General features: G+C 38.2%; 1 long non-coding RNA gene across 1 annotated transcript in view; it reads left to right on the plus strand.

Moving 5' to 3' along the window:
- Window positions 1-227: 227 nt before the first annotated feature.
- Window positions 228-18,373, plus strand: part of LOC139038726 (uncharacterized) — a 115,337-nt gene continuing 97,191 nt past the window's right edge. The window contains exon 1 of the long non-coding RNA XR_011491837.1: window positions 228-334. This is a non-coding gene — a long non-coding RNA (uncharacterized lncRNA). The remainder of the gene's footprint in view (window positions 335-18,373) is intronic.

Below are 18,373 nucleotides of genomic sequence, written 5' to 3' on the forward strand. Positions count from 1 at the left end.
CCTCTTTAGCCAATTAGCCAAATCCAAGGAGAGAGTCATTTGAAACTCCTGATCTGTGTATAGCCCGTTGGTCAGCGACACAGATGGCAAAATATTCCACATCCATTTGTACGTAGTACTGAAACAGCACAAATACAGCGGCTCTTAGCACCCAGGGGTTCCTCACTGATCGCTATTACTCTTCACCCTGTTACCAGGCAACGGGTCCAACTCAGTCATTGGTCGGTGCCTCAGCAGGCCCCGCCCACAAGCAACCAACTGTCAAGGAGCAACCGTTAGTGGGCGGATTCAATCAACTGTTGGACTGTCTGTCCCTCGTCAAGTGGAGAGTGAGGTAAGAAGCGAATCCCGGCCTTCGCCCCTGGTTCCTCCAGCTTACCGGCTTTCAGGCCAGTAGGTGAGCTGGGGGCCCCAGGAAACAGACTGGACGCTGTGTCCTGTAGCGCTCCGGAGCCCTCACCCACTGGCTGGGCCCAGGGCTTGAGGTGGCGGTGAACCTCTCCTCCATCCCCGCTTCGTGACTGATTAACAGCAGCTGAATGCCTGGGTCACAGTCTGTGGGACCTACCACCCCTCCCCTATTGGGCAGCTTGAAGAGCCTGAGGGTCGGTTGAGTCCTGAGCGCTTTGCTCCCTCAGTGATGACAGCTGGGCAGGGTCTGGGGACCTGGCCCTGAGGGAGCCGCCAACTGAGATCTGCTTCCTCTTAGCCGGGCCCTGGGCCTCAGAGGGTGAAAGTTTTGTCTTGAGACCCTGCTCTTTCTTGTCAGAACAGGGAATAACATTTGTTTGGTAGAGATTTACAGGAACATCATTACCTGACCATGACCTGACCTCCAGAACAAAGGATCTGACATCAAGAAGTTTGTAACAGCTAACTACACCCCTCCCTCACCTTTGCTGGAAAAAGGGCTTTGCTGAAAGCTTTCAGGGAGCGTGGAAGCTTTCAAGCATGAGCCATCCATCTCCTGGCATGTGTGTGCTCAGTCTCTCAGTGTGTCCGACCGTTTGCGACCCCATGGACTGTAGCCCTCCCGGCTCCTCTGTGCATGGGATTTCCCAGGCTAGAATACTGGAGTGAGTTGCCATTTCCTCCTCCAGGGAATCTTCCCAGTCTAAGGATCGAACCCACGTCTCTTGTGTCTCCTGCATTGACAGGTGGATTCTTTACCATTGAGCCACCAGGGAAACCCATCTCCTTGCAGGGCCCTTTAATAAACCTTCTTCTGCTCCAAATTCTGATGTTTTGGTATAGTTTGACCTCTCTGTGGGTCGGGCACAGGGACTTGAGTTTCAGTAACAAGACTAGTGTAAATATTGTACCCTTAGATTAGTTTTGCACTCCTGAAAATTTACCCTTGAAACCTAAGATAATTTCTAATTCCTTTTTTGAATTATATTCTTTTTATCATTCGTTTGTGCTGCATAATTCAATTCCCACCTCACCCCCTTCCTATCTCATTACAGTTGTTCCATCGATACTTTCCTGTCTTCCCATTCCACCCTTCTCTCCCTTGGCCTCATCTTTGTCTCTTTATTTGATTCATATGGTGAAGCTGTAGTTTTAAAGTGAAGGTTATTGCATCTTATGTCCCTTATCTGCTCTCCTGGGGCTTGTTTGGAAATTACCTTCCCACACATTCTCAATGTAACATGTGACTGTTGCTAGTACAAATCCACAGCTTTAGTGAAATGTGAAGGGTAATTTGAGGGGCCAGCTGCTCTTATGATCATGAATGACCAACTGGAAGGTAACACTTGTAGTCAGGACCTAAACAGTCTCCAGAGGCTTGGGTTCCATTTAAAAGAGAACATCTTCATCTTTCCCAGCTGTCCCAGCCCTTGGCAATTCCAGACTCATGGGGTTTCTTTCAAGAAGCACCTGTTTGCATTGTAGTCTGAATTTGTAGCAAATTATTTCTACACAGTTGGAAATAACATCAAATTGGCTCTTTTACCAGGCACGCTGGACGGGCGCATTTGGGTTTTGTAGATGTTTGTGTGTTCTTGTAGTGTGAAAATGCCTTTATTTAAAACAAATACATTTTCCAGCTCATTATCCCACAGTGTGAAGCCCAATTCTGTTAAAAATAATTACAATGGCTGAATTATTTTGCTGAGAAAAACAGGTATCCACATGCCACTACAAATTTGAACTTTTGTTTCCAACAGACTTTTGATGCATCATCCCAGGATATTGTGGATTGAAAGTTTAAAGAATATTTCTCTGAAGTTATTGTCATAAATATTTTCACTGAATTGATGATGAAAAATCCTTACTGATACTCACGTTAGGTATATTTCACATCTCTCTTAGACTAAATCAGAGGGGAATGAATTTATTTTACTCCTTTTTTAATTTTTGAAAAGATTGAAAATGAGAACCTATTATATAGCTCAGGAAACTCAATGATCTGTGGTGACCTAAATGGGAAGGAAATCCAAAAAAAGAGGAAATACATGTATATGTATAGCTGATTCCATTTGCGGTATGGCAGAAAATAATACAACATTGTAAAACAATCATCAGTTCAGTCGCTCAGTTGTGTCCAACTCTTTGCAACCCCATGAACTGCAGCAGGCCAGGCCTCCCTGTCCATCACCAACTCTTGGAGTCTCCCCAAACCCATGTCCATTGAGTCAGTGATGCCATCCAACCATCTCATCCTCTGTTGTCCCCTTCTCGTCCTGTTTTCAATCTTTCCTAGCATCAGGGTCTTTTCCAGTGAGTCAGTTCTTCACATCAGGTGGCCAAAGTATTGGAGTTTCAGCTTCAGCATCAGTCCTTCCAATGAATATTCAGGACTGATCTCCTTTAGGATGGACTGGTTGGATCTCCTTGCAGTCCAAGGGACTCTCAAGAGTCTTCTCCAACACCACAGCTCAAAAGCATCAATTCTTCGGCCCTCAGCTTTCTTTATAGTCCAACTCTCACATCCATACATGACCACTGGAAAAACCATAGCCTTGACTAGACGGACCTTTGTTGGCAAAGTAATGTCTTTGTTGGCAAAGCAATTATAGTCCAATAAAAATTAATAGAAAGAAATAAGGAAAAACTGTTGAAAGTTATTGGATACTGTAGTCTTGTTTGGAGGAAAATGAGAGGTTCATCTTATGATTTGCTATATATAAAAAAATCAAATTTGTTTTGGTAAAATAGCAGTTTAAATATGAATACAGTAGGACTTAAAAGGTGCAAAAATTTCAATTATCACACAAAATCTGACACCTTCAGGTCCATAACTTCTGCCTTGAACTTCAAATGAACATTTAGTATGGGATGGAAACTTCAGTTTTACAAATGTTTTTACACACATATTTCCCATTACATCAATAAAGTTATTTACAAATTAGTTTTACTTTATCAGTAAGAACAAAACTGGACTTAGGTCTTCTAACACCTAGTTTAGTGCTCAGTCCACTTTTCTACTATCTAATACTGCAGCAAGAGTGTGTCATTACTATGTAATTATATAACCTTAAGAATTTGTAATTTATTTTAAATTTCATCCTAAAAAACTGAGTTACTTAATACTCTTAACATGCATATTCATACGTAATGCAAGTATAAAGTATACTTTTCTCTTTAAACAGATATACTTCAGTAGCATGTGTGAGAAAAGTAATTTTCTTCCAAGCAATTGATACTTCATACATTTTTTTTTTGATGCTGTGCTATGCTCAATTGTGTCCGACTCTCTGCGACTCTAGCCTGCCAGCTCCTCTGTCCATGGAATTTTCCCAGCAAGAATACTGGAGTGGGTTACCATTTCCTTCTCTAAAATGCTGTATTGTATATCCTCCTCTTAGTGATTCACACTGCAGTTTAACATACTAAAAGTTCTAAGAATGATGGCAATAAATACCTTTATTAATTAATAACGTTACTTTAACCAAAGTTTCTCAAACTTACATGATCACGGCACCCATTTTATGGGCAACATTTATTAACATCCTGGAATTCCACAGAAAGAATGCTATTTTTTTTTAAGAGCTTTGCAAAGAAGATTTTCAGAATTATCTTCTGAGGTACAGGTTTGGTTGATAAGAATTATTGTATGCACTGATGTTGCCAATAGTGCTCTAAAATCTTAGAAGATATGTGAAGACCTATGAGATAAGAAGGATGTAGTAGTGATTATAAGAAATATGTAAGTGAGTCTCAAATTTGGTTTAGGTTTTTCTGGCAGAGTTGTCATTCTAATTTCTTTTCAGATTATTACAATTTGTTCTTGAGATAGAAGTTCATGTTTATAGAAACAATTATACACATGTGACATTGCTGGAAAGTAAGGGACTGGTTGGATATTGGTGGGAGTTCAATTTTAGGGAAAAATAGTTCTAAAATTTATAATTTAAAACTATTATATTTAATATATGTGTGTGTGTGTGTGTGTGTGTGTGTGTGTATATATATATATATATATATATATATAAAAGTTCAAAATAGTAATGTTTGAGTTTCTCCCCCTCTACTTCTCTCTGTGCTCTCATGCTCTTTTGCATATTTTAAGAGCAATTCTAAATCATCTCCCGTGTGACCACCTATGTTAGGTGCCACTGGGGAATAAGAAGAAATAAAAGGCATGATCTCTGCCCTTGAGTAGCTGATTAGAAGAGACTGCACATCGGATTTTTCCACTGACTGGTTAGCTTAGCTACACAGAACAAAGAGGGAAGGTGCATTCTGAGTGGGAGTTTCAGCTGAACAAACAACAGAAGCAGAATGAAACTCAGTCTTGTCTTGTAGTCAGCTAGCACCAGGATGCAGAAATAACTCGGGCTGCCTTAAGTCAAGTGGTTACCAGATCTTAGCTGGATGGCTGCTCACCCAGAGGAACATCACCTCTGTCAGCTGGATCCTTTTCGTTGTTTTTATATGGATATACTGAATCTTCATCCCAGGTTAGAAACATTTTTCGAACAAGAGTTTTGTTGAGGTCTGTGAGGATACAATTATTTATGAAGCTGGATTGACATAGGGAAAACGTCTGCAGGACATTTGAAGCCTGTTCTTCTGATGGATGTGATGGCAGCTTTATGAAGGATGATCAAGAGGAGCATGTTCTCCTGTGGTCATGGCTATGTTCATGAAAACTCTTTTTCAAATAATATTTGTGGGATCCAAAAGGGGTTCTTCCATCCAGTGAAGGAAGGAGAATATATTAGGCCATGGCTTGAAACCTAGATTCTAGGTTTCTACTGGAAAGTTGATGACGTTTTCCCCGCCTTGGAAAGGAAATGAAGAAGCAGCAGATGTTCCACTTTTCTAAATAAATGAGAAAGTCCTTTTATTCTCTTTTGGGAAATTTAGCTGATTTGAGAAAAGGTAGAATGGGAATGAAGAATTGGAGGAAAAGATAAGGAAGGGTCAGACGGTTCATGGCTGTTTGCTTGCTGCCAAACAGCCATGATGCCAGGTTAAGTTGCTAGCCCCGATCACTTCTCACCTTCCTTTACTGAAGTGCAAAAGGGACACGGGGAGCTATTTTACAGTGGCTATTAGACTTGAAAGATCAGAACAAGTATGCATTAGGGATTATTTCTAGTGAAGATTAACAAGTCACTCTTCAATGACTCTCTGCTATGTACAACCTTTGTTTTTATGTGCTTGTTATGAGGGACTTTGCCTCTGGGCTATTGTTAGTTAACCAATTAACTAGAAGTTACTCTCCAAGAATTAAATAGGACCAAAGACAGCAAATCCCCAAGAAGAAAAATTGAATTCTTTGATTTCTGTTGAAATAAAGAAGGCTTTGAAAATTTTTCTGGTGTTTTCTGGGATTTTGATGTGTCTTTTTAGCACAATCAAATCCTGGATTTCCTGCCTTGCCTAGATCAGTCTGATATAGCAATGTAAGTGCTGCTTAAATGAGGCACGAAGGTTTTGCTTAATATTTTAAACTATCATCCATGTTCTCAAAATTATAGAACCAGTACTCTAAAATGTAGCCAATAGGGGGTGTATGACAGTGTAATTAGTCTAAAGGAATTTTAAATTGGTTTATAGATACATTTAAAATGTAAACCTGAAAAATGCCCTTCAAAAATATAACACAAGCTTTAAAATTCGTCACCTTTACCAAGATATCCAAAACTCACACAACACAATAAGAGATCTAATATGGGTATGAACAATTTAACTATTTTAGCTAGAATCTTTTAATTGCTTTACTCTATATTATAGCAGCTAAGACTCATTTTAAGGCCTAAAATATTTAAGCAAATATGGCATCATTTATTAGTCTCAGTAATAGGGACTGTTTAAAAATTAGCCCGAGTATCCAGTTATTTCAGTCTTCAAGTGTAGTGTATACAATCCAAGGGCCACAAACACTAGGGTGTAGTCCTCGGAGCCAGTAGGCTACCAAACAGACTTTAAAGTGTGGTCAGATGTGAGGACTTTGGGAATTGGTCAACAGTTAACCTAAATAAGCCCTTGACTTTGTTCTTGCTTTGAGGTGCTGATTACATAGCATAATGGGCAGTGCCACATAGAAGTATACAGGGCACTATGATAGCTCCTTGAGCATGTAGCCCACTCTTGGGGGTTGGGGTCAGCAAAGACCCCTTATGGAGTGTTTCTCATTCCATTAAGTAGAAATATAGAACAAGGAGATTATTATCTATGTGCAGAACAACTAAATGCCATTTTAAGTGTTCATAGATGATAGGATCATAGTATAATAACATTACAACTTTATGTTTGTGTAGTGTATCCAGTTTAATAACTCATGTATAGCACTTTCTCATATCAGTTGAATGTTATCCACTTGAATATTTCCTGAGCTTCTCTTTTCTAAACACATGGGTAAATTATGCTTCCCTAATCTGTTGAACTAAGCGTGATCATCAGACTTGCCTTGACCTGAGAAATGTGAACAAAAGTGGTGTGTGTCACTTCTTGGTATACATTTTGCATTTATTTTTATTTACTTATATTTTTTGGTCATAGCCCATGGCATGTGGGATATTAATTCCACAACCAGTAATTAAACCTGCAGCCCCTGCAATGGAAGCACGTATTCTCAACCATGGGACTGCCAGGGAAGTCGTTTTGGTGGACATTTTAAAAGTTTGTAGGCAATTCACTCTCTTTTTTCTCATATTGTGGTGATTCAGAAAGCCTGTGTCTAGATGAGACACTCTTCTACTGGGTTTTGAGTGACTATAGAAGCAGAGTCATCCTGTCAACCGGTAATGGACATGTCTGGCAAGGAATACATTTTTGCTTCTTTAGCTACTGAGATCTTTTAACAGTGTAATCTCATCTTCCCTGGTGGATATAAATAAAAGTCCATGGTTGTTCATATGAACTTTCATGGTACTTCCTAAAGGGAATTAATGCAGTACATGCAGAGCTTCTAATTTTTTTAATTGATTTTTTTTAGAGTAGTTTAGATTTACAGCAAAATTTATCTTAAGGTACAGAAATTTCCTGTGTGTTTCCTGTGCTCACAAATGCATAGCCTTCCCTGTTATCAACTTACCTTGCTGAAGTGTGTGTGTATGCTCAGTTGTGTCCAACTCTTTGCAACCCCATGGACTGTAGCCCACCAGGCTCCTCTGTCCCTGGGATTATCCTGACAAGAATGTTGGGGAGGGTTACCACTTCCTCCTGCAAAGGATCTTCCTGACCCAGGAAAGAACCTACATCTCCTACATTGGCAGAAGGACTTTTTTTTTAAACCACTGCATCACCAGGGAAGCCAAAGTGGTACATTTGTTATAATTATGGTACCACCATTTATCCACCTACTAAAGGACATCTTGGTTGCTTCCAAGTTTTGCAGTTATGAGTAGAGTGACTGTAATCTTAAGTATGTAGGTTTTTGTGTGAAAATAAGTTACATTTTCATCTCCTTTGGGTAAATATCACGGAGCAAAATCACTGGATCGTATGGTGAGAAAGTGTTTAGCTTTGTAAGAAAGAACAAAACTGTCTCCGGAAGTGACTGTACCACTTCATGTTTCCATCAGCAATGAATGAGAGTTCCTATTGCTCCATTTCATTGCCAGCATTTGATGTTGTCAGTGTCTGGATTTGGCCATTCTAATATGTGTATAGTCATGTCTCCTTTTCACTTACATTTCTCTGAGGACGTATGATATAGAGCACCTTTTCATATGCTTATTTGCCATCTATCTATCTTTGTTGAGGTAAATGTTAAGATATTTGATCCCTTTTAAAATCATGTTTTCTTATTTTTGAGAGTTCTTTGATATTTTGGATAACAGTTCTTTATCAATGTGATGGCATGTCTTTTCATTCTCTTGACAGTATCTTTTGCAGGGCAGAAAATTTTAATTTTAGCGAAATTTGGCTTATTGATTTCTTTTCATGGACTGTGCCTTTGACACTGTATCTAAATAATTATCACCCTACCCAAGGTTATCTCAGTTTTCTCCTATGTTATCTTTAAAGGGTTTTCTAATTTTTTGTTGTAAATTTAGGTCTATGATCTTTTTAGATTTATTTCTTGTGAAGGGTGTAACACTTGTGTCCAGATTAATTTTTTTGCATGTGAATATTCATTTGTTCCAGCACCATTTGTTGAACAGACTGTCTTTGTTCCATTGTATTTGCCTTCACGCCTTTGTCAAAGATTAATTGACTGTATAGATGTAGGTATATTTCTGGGCTCTCTATTCTGTGCTATTGGCCTATTTGTCTTTTCTTTCATCAGTACACACTGTCTTGATTACTGTAGCTTATAGCAAGTCTTAGGTCCAGTAGTGTCAGTCCTTTGACTTGGTTCTTTTCTTCCTTCAACATTGTATTGGTGCTTCTGGCACTTTTTGTGCTTTTGTATCTGGAATCTATTACAGTGGTCCAAAGGCCTTTTTTTGACTTCTGTCCTGATAATTGACTGCCAAAAAGCTGAGTTCTGGCTCAGTGAGTTGTTCCTGTAAAAGGGATAGCCATTGCCTCCAGAAATGATCTAAATGAGCAAGATCCTCAAAGACCAAGCAATTGCCAAGGCCTACTGTGTTCTGCTCCAGAGTTCCTCTGTTATCCATCACCTTCTTCCCCCTGCATCACCAAGGCCTAGCTCATATTCTTTTCATCACTTTTCTGTATCACTGTGTCTTTCTGAATCCAATCTCAGCCTCCAGAGTATGTTCCCTCTATATTAATATTGTTTCTTTTTTTGTGTGTAAATTATTTACTTTTGGTTACACTGGGTCTTCGTTACTGTGCATAGGTTTTCTCTAGTTGTGATGAGCCGGCTTCTCATTGCAATGGCTTCTCCTGTTGCGGAGCACAGGCTCTAGGGTGTGAGGGCTCGGAAGTTGTGGTGCACAGGCTTAGTTGCCCCACAGCATGTGGAATCTTCCTGGACCAGGGATGGAACCCGTGTCCCCTGCATTGGCAGGCAGATTTTTATCCACTGTACCACCAGGGAAGTCCCTATTGTTTCTTTTTAAATCAGTTCTGGAATTTAGCTAAAAATGGGAAACGAGGATTCATATTTTGATACATTGTTATGTCTCTTCTAGTATTTCTACTTTCTGGACTCATTCTCCCCTTATCTGTTGGCCATTGTACTGTTTGAGAGATATTCTTTCTCTATTGCACTAGCAGCACATAACAATAAAACAAAAACCCTAGCCTAAAATTCAGGTCAGATTATATTTACTTACATTTTCCTCAAAAAACCTTATTGGATCCCACAGAATAAAGGAATTCAGGGATATCTCAGTTTACTTCTAACTTCACCTACTTGTTTGTCCTTTAAGGTGGAACTCTTATGATTCCCTTGTATATTTCATGGGGCATAGCACATATTCAGAATAAATGTTTTGAGAATTGATGTTCTGAATGAATTATTTATCTTAATGACTAATATTGGGCATATGAGGACCTGGGGTTGTTTGATAAATTTGCTGAAATTTTAATGAAGTTTTAATAAAATCTGGGAAGATCCCCTGGAAAAGGGAAAGGCTACCCACTCCAGTATTCTGGCCTGGAGAATTCCATGGACTGTATAGTCTATGGTGTCGGAAAGAGTTGGACACGACTGAGCAACTTCACTTTAAATAGAATATAATGATTATCTTCAGTTGAAAAAGAACAGTGGCCCCAGATGTAGACTAAGCCAGTCATTTCAGCACTGAATCTCACTGGTAAGGGTTAGATTAAAATGTCATGTGTAACAACATCTTCCTCCAAGGTAGTGAAGTCCAGTGGAGAAGACATTTCATATACATGTCATGGCGCTACTAAATCAGTTAGTCAGGGAAGACCATAAACCCTGTATTTACAGAACATAAAATGTCCATTTTAAGTGTGCCCTGGATCTGCCCATCTTGGTGATCAAATAAAGGATTCAAGTAGGACTATTAAAGGGAACACAGTTGTTTGGGAGAATCTAGAGGTAAATATCTTAGGGAAGGTAGGATTGGGCCAGACTTTGAAATTTGGAAAGGAAACTAACAGAAAAATACTAGGGGCAGGAATAAATAACTGGGAAGTCTGTCTGATTGGAATTCATGTTAAAGAAGGAGATTTAGGTAAGATTGAGTAGATAGGTTAAGCTAAAATCTAAGAAGCAAACTGAGAAGTTTGATCTCTATACTCAGGGCCAGTACTTCTCACCTGGGGCCAAGAGTGGGAAGAGGCAGCAAAACTTCCAGGAGAACTTTTAAAAACTTTATTGCTCCCCAAATGCCTCATCACTAAGCTACACTGAGTAGTCCTGCTATGGTGAGCCACTGTTACTGATAGAGTGCTTAACTTGTTTTTAGCAAGAATAAATATTTGAAAGTCACTCCTGTTGGCAATTAGGAGACATTGGAAGTTTATGAGCAAAAGAGTTTATGCCAAATAGTTATATAATCAGACAATGACCTTCACACAGTGTCCCAAATTCCTCTTGAACCTCTCCTTGACATCATTAAAGAAATATATGACAGATGGAGGTAATAAAGCCCATGCTTGTCTTTTTAAACTACTATGTATGACATATTATGGAGTTATAACCAAAAGAAGTAGTGTTTAAAGTATTTTCCTAGATTTCAAAGAGAAAATGTGGAATTGTAATGCTTAGGCACATCATAAATTCTGGGGTCATTTTTACCTTTTAGTACACAGGTGATTTTTTGTGTGTGTGCATTTTAAAAAGATGTTATTCTGGGTAAATGTCATGAAATGAACTCTGCTTCAGGACAAAAGTATGGACAATGTGTATAAATGTGTATAAATTGCTTTGAAAAATAAAATGAAGAAGCATTTCTTTCCACCTGTTCTAAGTGCTGCACCTGAAGTCCGGATCTGAGGCTGAAGCCTGCCAACATTTACATGCTGATTAATCCTATAAAATTTGATAGAGTCATTCCACTACAACACCTGGAATAATTGTATAGTTACTGGCAAAAGAGAGTGGAAGGTACTGTTAAATCTGCCAATCATGGTGTAGTTAATAGTTCCCCATAAATTGCACTAAATACTAGAGTCCTGACCTTTTTGTTTATTCACGACCATTTTCTTTGTATTTTTCTTCCTTTGATTTGATTGTTTGTTGCTACATTTAACAACAACAAAAAGAAGAAGCAAGCCACCCACACCAAAATCCTCCTTTCATCCATTAAAATTAAGCATAATAATAGAGGCTGAGAGAACAGTGAAGCTGCTGAATCCTAAAGCGCATCAGTAAAACGCAAGACGGGGCTCTTTTATCAGTAAAGGAGTTCTACTGTCTTACCTGTGCTAGACAGAGACCAAATTACAGTGCACCCCACCCTGGAAACAATTCTTATGTTAAATTTTGCTAGACTATTATTCTAGAACCTTTTTTGATTAAAAAAATGTTTTACTAATAGTGCCTCCATTCTCATATCAACTCTTAAGAGCCGAGAAAGAAGAAAAGACAGGTTTTAGTTTCCCATTTTGATGAAATAGTTGTAGCACTTTTCTATAGTTAATTCTGGTTGAATATTCAGATAATCTATGGGAAAAAATGAGACACTGATCTACAGAAATAAGTGGCATTAATGTAAAATATATGGAGTTTAGAATAAAAAACCCTGGGTGAGTTATCTAAGCTTGCTGACCTTCAATTTTCTCATCTATGAAGCACTAATAATGATGTATATACATTTGTACTCAAAATATAATACATTAGTCTTCTCACTATTTTGCTCAGTTGTTACATTTTCTAAATTTGAAAAGTAGCTGTGCAATATGTGTTATGTAAGAAGTGCTAATAATTTATTAACACCTATGCAAACAGTATTTGCCTTTTAATAAAATACAATTAAATTAGCAAATGGACTAATTGGGCCACTTATATAGATGAAAGATGCCCAAAATTAATTTTAGAAAAAGAAGATTATAAATAAAGTCATTTAGAATGAGTGGAGATGAAATTTTCAATAGACTATAATTTTCTGAGTTCCTTAAAAATAACATTTATTGTGTTTTTTTGTGGTTATACAAAGAATATGTGTTCATTGTATAAAGACTGGAAAATGTAGAATAGTACAGAAGGAATTTCAGTTGTACACAGTAGATTAAAGATATGCTTTCTTTTGAAAATAAATTGCCAAAATGTCAGTAAACACATTTTAAAAGGCATAAAACATCAAGGACACACCAAAGGGAAAGGATATGACAGCAGACAGAAATGTCAATAAAAATTTGAATGATGGGATGCAGATGGATTGGTGCTAAATAATTTAGAAGAGTGAGAAAGCAGAAATCTAGTTACATAAAAGGAGGGATAAGGGGAGTATTTTAAAAACACCTAATAGTTTTGAGCCTCCAAATTTAGGATTAAATGTTTAGGCACATAAACTTAATTAAATGGTTAAAGTTAGGCACATAAAATATTCAGTCATCTGAACAGGGTAGGAATGAAAATGGGAAGATTGCTTTAAAATGTGTGTAATGGATACATTGGTCCTTAGATTTCCTCATCCCAGCAGAAGTCACCTTTTATAAAAAGGCTGAATGAAAGAGACTACAAATCCAAGGTACAGGTGAGGTATGAGTTAGAGTAAGTGAAAATCTGTATTGAAGAATGTATGTTCCTGCTTTTTAGGTTGCATGTGGAAGGTCTGTCCTAACATTCTTGGCATCTTGCCCTATTTCTCTCTCCCTTTCTCTCATGGAGGAGGAGAGAATTTACCTGATTGTTGGTCATTGTTTTGTGACTGGGAGGATGGATCTAACTCATCAGCCTTTTTTCTTCTTTCTCAGTGTGAGGCAGTGATCACAGGTAAAGGAGCCTACTCTGCAGTCCTGAAACTCCCCTCAAGTATGCTGACCAGGGTCTAGACAGGGCAGCGAATTTGAGCAAGGTCGCTTGGCTCTTACATCTAAGCCTTACTCTTCTAACCAATCAGTGAAAAAGATGATATTTGGACTTTAATGTCTCAGATGGTTTAAAACTTTGGCAGAATTTTAGGGCAACAAAGATGTTTTTGATTCCCTAAATATCAAACACTTTGCATCTTAAAAAGATTCACCATCTTCTTTCTCCACTTGACTGCCAGAGTATTGGCTACTGGCATGATATACTTCAAACAGAAGATGGGTCAAACCTCCCTGGGGAACTGACCAAAGAGAAAAACACCACATATATTGGCATTTTGGAGCCTTCCAATGAGATGACCAGGTTCCTGGATGTGGTAATGCCCAGTGGTTAGTAAGTCTATTCAGGCAAAAAGAGTTTTCAGTCATCATTTTAGTGTTTCACTCTTAAGTATATATTCACAGTCAAAGACTTTTGAGGAAAGTCTAATAGACAAGAAATAAAAAGAATGAAAGAAAGGATTTTTAGGGAAAATAGACCATCAGAAGAAAACACCACACTTCATATTTATTTAAAATATTCATTCATTTGGCTGTGCCAGTTTACAGCTGTGACATACAGGATCTTTGATCTTCCTGGCAGCCTGTGGCATAAGAGATCCTAGTTGTGGATTGTGGGATCTAGTTCACTAACCAGGGATTGAACCTGGGCCTCCTGCATCGGAAGTGCTGAAAAGTCAGCCACTGGACCACCAGGCAAGATCCCACACTTGGTATTTAATATCCTTAAAGATAAAATAAGTTATCCATGAAATGAGAATAGGATGCTCTAAAAGGTAATATTCAGGAATAAGGCAAAGTTTTTAGAAACTGAAAATATGAGAGTTTGTTAGTTTTCTATTTCTGTTATGATATATCACTCCAAATCTAGTGGCTGAAAATAGCACAAATGTATTATCTTATAGTGCTGAAACTCTAAAGTCAAAAATGGGTCTCACTGGGCTAAAACTCAAGTTATCATCAATGCAGAATTCCTTTCTGAAGGCTCTAAAGAAAAATTTTTTTCTTGATCTTCCCAGCTTCTTGATGCTGCCTATACTGATTGTGTGTGGCTGTCTTCCATCTTCAAGTCCAGAAATGACTAGTTGAGTCTTCATGGCATTGTATCACTCTAACTCCTCTGCCTCGCTCTTTCACATTTAAAACCTCCTTGCGATTACATTGGTCTCACCCAGATTATCCAAGATAATCTCCCTGTCTTAGAGTCATTTAGTTAACAACCTTAATTACATCTGCAAATTTTTTAAATTTATTTTTTATTGGAGGAAAATTGCTTTACAGTGTGTTGATTTCTATCGTACAATGATGAGAATCAGTCATACTTACACATATATCCCCACCCTCTTGAACCTTCCTTCCCTCCCCTCATTCTCCCCTATAGGTCATCACAGGTTGGGCTCCCTGTGTTATATATCAGTTTCTCACCAGCTGTTTTACACATGATAGTGTAATAATGCTGATGCTTTCTCCATTTTTCCCATTCTCTCCTTCCCCCACTGTGTCCACAAGTTCATTCTCTACATCTACGTCTCCATTCATTCCCTGCAAATAGATTAATATATGATATTTGTTTTTCTCCTCTGACTTACTTCACTTTGTGTAATAGGCTCTATTTTCATCCACCTCACTAGAACTGATTCAAATTTGTTCTTTTTATGGCTGAGTAATATTCCATCATATATATGTACCACCGCTTCTTTATCCATTCACCTGTAGGTGGACACCAAAGTTGCTTCCATGTCCTGAGATAGAAAGCCCAGAGATAAACCCATTCACCTATGGGTGCCTTATCTTTGACAAGGGAGACAAGAATATACAATGGAGAAAAGATAGTCTGTCTTCAGTAAGTGGTGCTGAGAAAATTGGTCAGCTACATGCAAAGGAATGAAACGCAAATACTCCCTAACACCATATACAAAAATTAATTAAAAATGGACTAAAGACTTAATGTAAGGCCAGAAACTATAAAGCTCTTAGAGGAAAATATAAGATAGTACACTTTTTGACATAAATCACAGCAAGATCCTCTTTGACCCACCTCCTAGAGTAATGGAAATAAAAACAAAAATAAATGGGACCTAATTAAACTTAAAATCTTTTGCACAGCAAAGGAAGCAATAAAAATTAAAAGACAGTTCTCAGAATGACAGAAAAAAATTGCAAATGAAATAACTAACAAAGGGTTAATCTCCAAAATATATATGTAGTTCATACAACTCAATATCAGAAAAACAAACAGCCCAATCAAAAAATGGGCAGAAGACCTAAATGGACATTTCTCCAAAGAAGACATACAGATGGCTAATAAATGCATGAAAAGATGCTCAGCACTGTGATTCATTATTAGAGAAATGCAAATCAGAACTATAATGAGGCATCACCTCACACCAGTCAGAATGGCCATCGTCAAAAAATCTACAAACAGTAAATGCTGGAGAGGACGTGGAGAAAAGAGAACCCTACTGCACTGGCGGCAGAAATGTAAACTGATACAGCCATTGTGAAGAGTAATATGGAGATTCCTTTAAGAAGCCAGGAATAACTCTACCACGTGACCAGACAATCCCACTACTGGGCATATACCCTGAGAAAGCTAACATTCTAAAAGACATATGTACCCCAATGTTCATTTCAGCAGTATTTACAATAGCGTTGATATGGAAGCAACCATCTTCAAATTTAATTCTTTGCTATGTAATATAACATATTCATAGATTCAGGGATTATACTGTGGATATCTTGAGGGTGAGAACATTAGACTTTGAATGATAGATAGCAAAATTAAATAATCCACTTGAAAGACTAAAAATAAAATTGTAGAAATAGGAAAACAAAAAGACAAAGAAATGGAAAATGGAGAAAAAAGCTAAGATGTTTGAGAACCAAACCCAGTTAATGGAAATTCCAGAGAGAAAATGCAGGAAAAACAGATAGGATGAAATGAGTTTAAAACAAAAATGATGTAAGAAAATTTCCTAGAACAAAAAGACTTGACTTCTGGATTAACAGAAATTCCAGCAAGAGAATACAGAAAAAATTTATGGGAAGAAATTATCAGAGGAATGATACAAGAAAATCCCTCAACTTCCTTGAAGTATTGAATTTCCAGATGTTACTGACCAGAGTTCTTGGCCTCCTTAATCAATAGAAGTTGATCAAAGGTCAGACAAGAAATTCAGGCAAGGCTTTATTGGGGCCCTGGCTACAGACTGGGCAGGGGTTGGGGCAGGGCTAGAACAAGTAGCAGACTCCCTTGCTTGCTCACAATGCTCCCCAGTGGGGGGCAAGCTGGCTCCTTATGTAAGATTGAGGGGAGTTTTTTTTCCTGTAGTCGATATCTAATCTTACCACATTGTGATCAGAAAAGATGCTTGAAATGATTTCATTTTTTTTTTTAATCTACCAAGGCTAAATATATGGCCCAGGATGTGATCAATAGAGAGAAGGTTCTGTGTGCACTTGAGAAAAAGGTGAAATTCATTGTTTTGGGGTGAAATGTCCTATAGATATCAATTAGGTCTAACTGGTCCATTGTATTATTTAAAGTTTGTGTTTCCTTGCTAATTTTCTCTTTATCTATCCATAGGTGTGAGTGGGTTATTAAAGTCTCCCACTATTATTGTGTTACTATTAATTTCCCCTTTCATACTTGTTAGCATTTGTCTTACATATTGTGGTGTTCCTATGTTGGGTGCATATATATTTATAATTGTTATATCTTCTTGGATTGAGACTTTGATCATTATGTAGTGTCCTTCTTTGTCTCTTTTCATGGCCTTTATTTGAAAGTCTATTTTATCTAATATGAGTATTGCTACTCCTGCTTTATTTTGGTCTCCATTTGCATGAAATATCTTTTTCCAGCCCTTCACTTTCAGTCTGTATGTGTCCATTGTTTTGAAGTGGGTCTCTTGTAGACAGCATATATAGGAGTCTTGTTTTTGTATCCATTCAGCCAGTCTTTGTCTTTTGATTGGGGCATTCAACCCATTTACATTTAAGGTAATTATTGGTAAGTATGATCCTGTTGCCATACGACCCAGCAATTCCACCGCTGGGCATACACACCGAGGAAACCAGAATTGAAAGAGACACGTGTACCCCAATGTTCATCGCAGCACTGTTTACAATAGCCAGGACATGAAGCAACCTAGATGTTCATCGGCAGATGAATGGATAAGAAAGCTGTGGTACACAATGGAATATTACTCAACTATTAAAAAGAATGCAGTTGAATCAGTTCTAATGAGGTGGATGAAACTGGAGCCTATTGTACAGAGTGAAGTAAGTCAGAAAGAAAAACACCAATACAGTATATTAATGCATATATATGGAGTTTAGAAAGATGATAACAATGATCCCATATGCGAGACAGCAAAAGAGACACAGATGTAAAGAACAGACTTTTGGACTCTGTGGGAGAAGGCGAGGGTGGGATGATCTAAGAGAATAGCATTGAAACATGTATATTATCATATGTGAACTAGATCGCCAGTCCAGGTTCGATGCATGAGACAGGGCGCTCAGGGCTGGAGCACTGGGATGACCCTGAGGGATGGATGGGGAGGGATGTGGGAGGGGGGTTCAAGATGGGGGACACATATACACCCATGGCTGATTCATGTGAATGTATGGCAAAAACCACTACAATATTGTAATTAGCCTCCAATTAAAACAAATTACTTTTTTAAAAAAAGATTGAGGGTAAGGGTGTGTGCAGGGATCAGGCTGGAGAGGTGGCTTAGGTGGTTTGCCCAGACTTTTGTGTTGTTGTGTTCAGAGGGCATGCACAGTACCCTGCTTTTGCTCCTCACACCCTGCTTTTGCTCACAGCTCTTCAGAAGTGGCATTTGGACATTTTTGGTCCTTTTATATCTTTTGTCCATAATTTGCTTCAACTATACCTGCAATCATGCAGTTATTTTTAGTCCCTTATAATTTCTTTGTATTGTGTAGTTCCAGGAGATGTTTGTCCAGGTGCAAGCATTGTAGCAAAGTGTCCCAGGTCCCAGGCATGTTCCATAGATAGAAGGAGTCCACTCAGAGTCCAATGGAA

This window comes from Odocoileus virginianus, chromosome 16 (genome assembly GCF_023699985.2).
Source record: "Odocoileus virginianus isolate 20LAN1187 ecotype Illinois chromosome 16, Ovbor_1.2, whole genome shotgun sequence".
In the NCBI taxonomy this organism is placed as follows: Eukaryota; Metazoa; Chordata; class Mammalia; order Artiodactyla; family Cervidae; genus Odocoileus; species Odocoileus virginianus.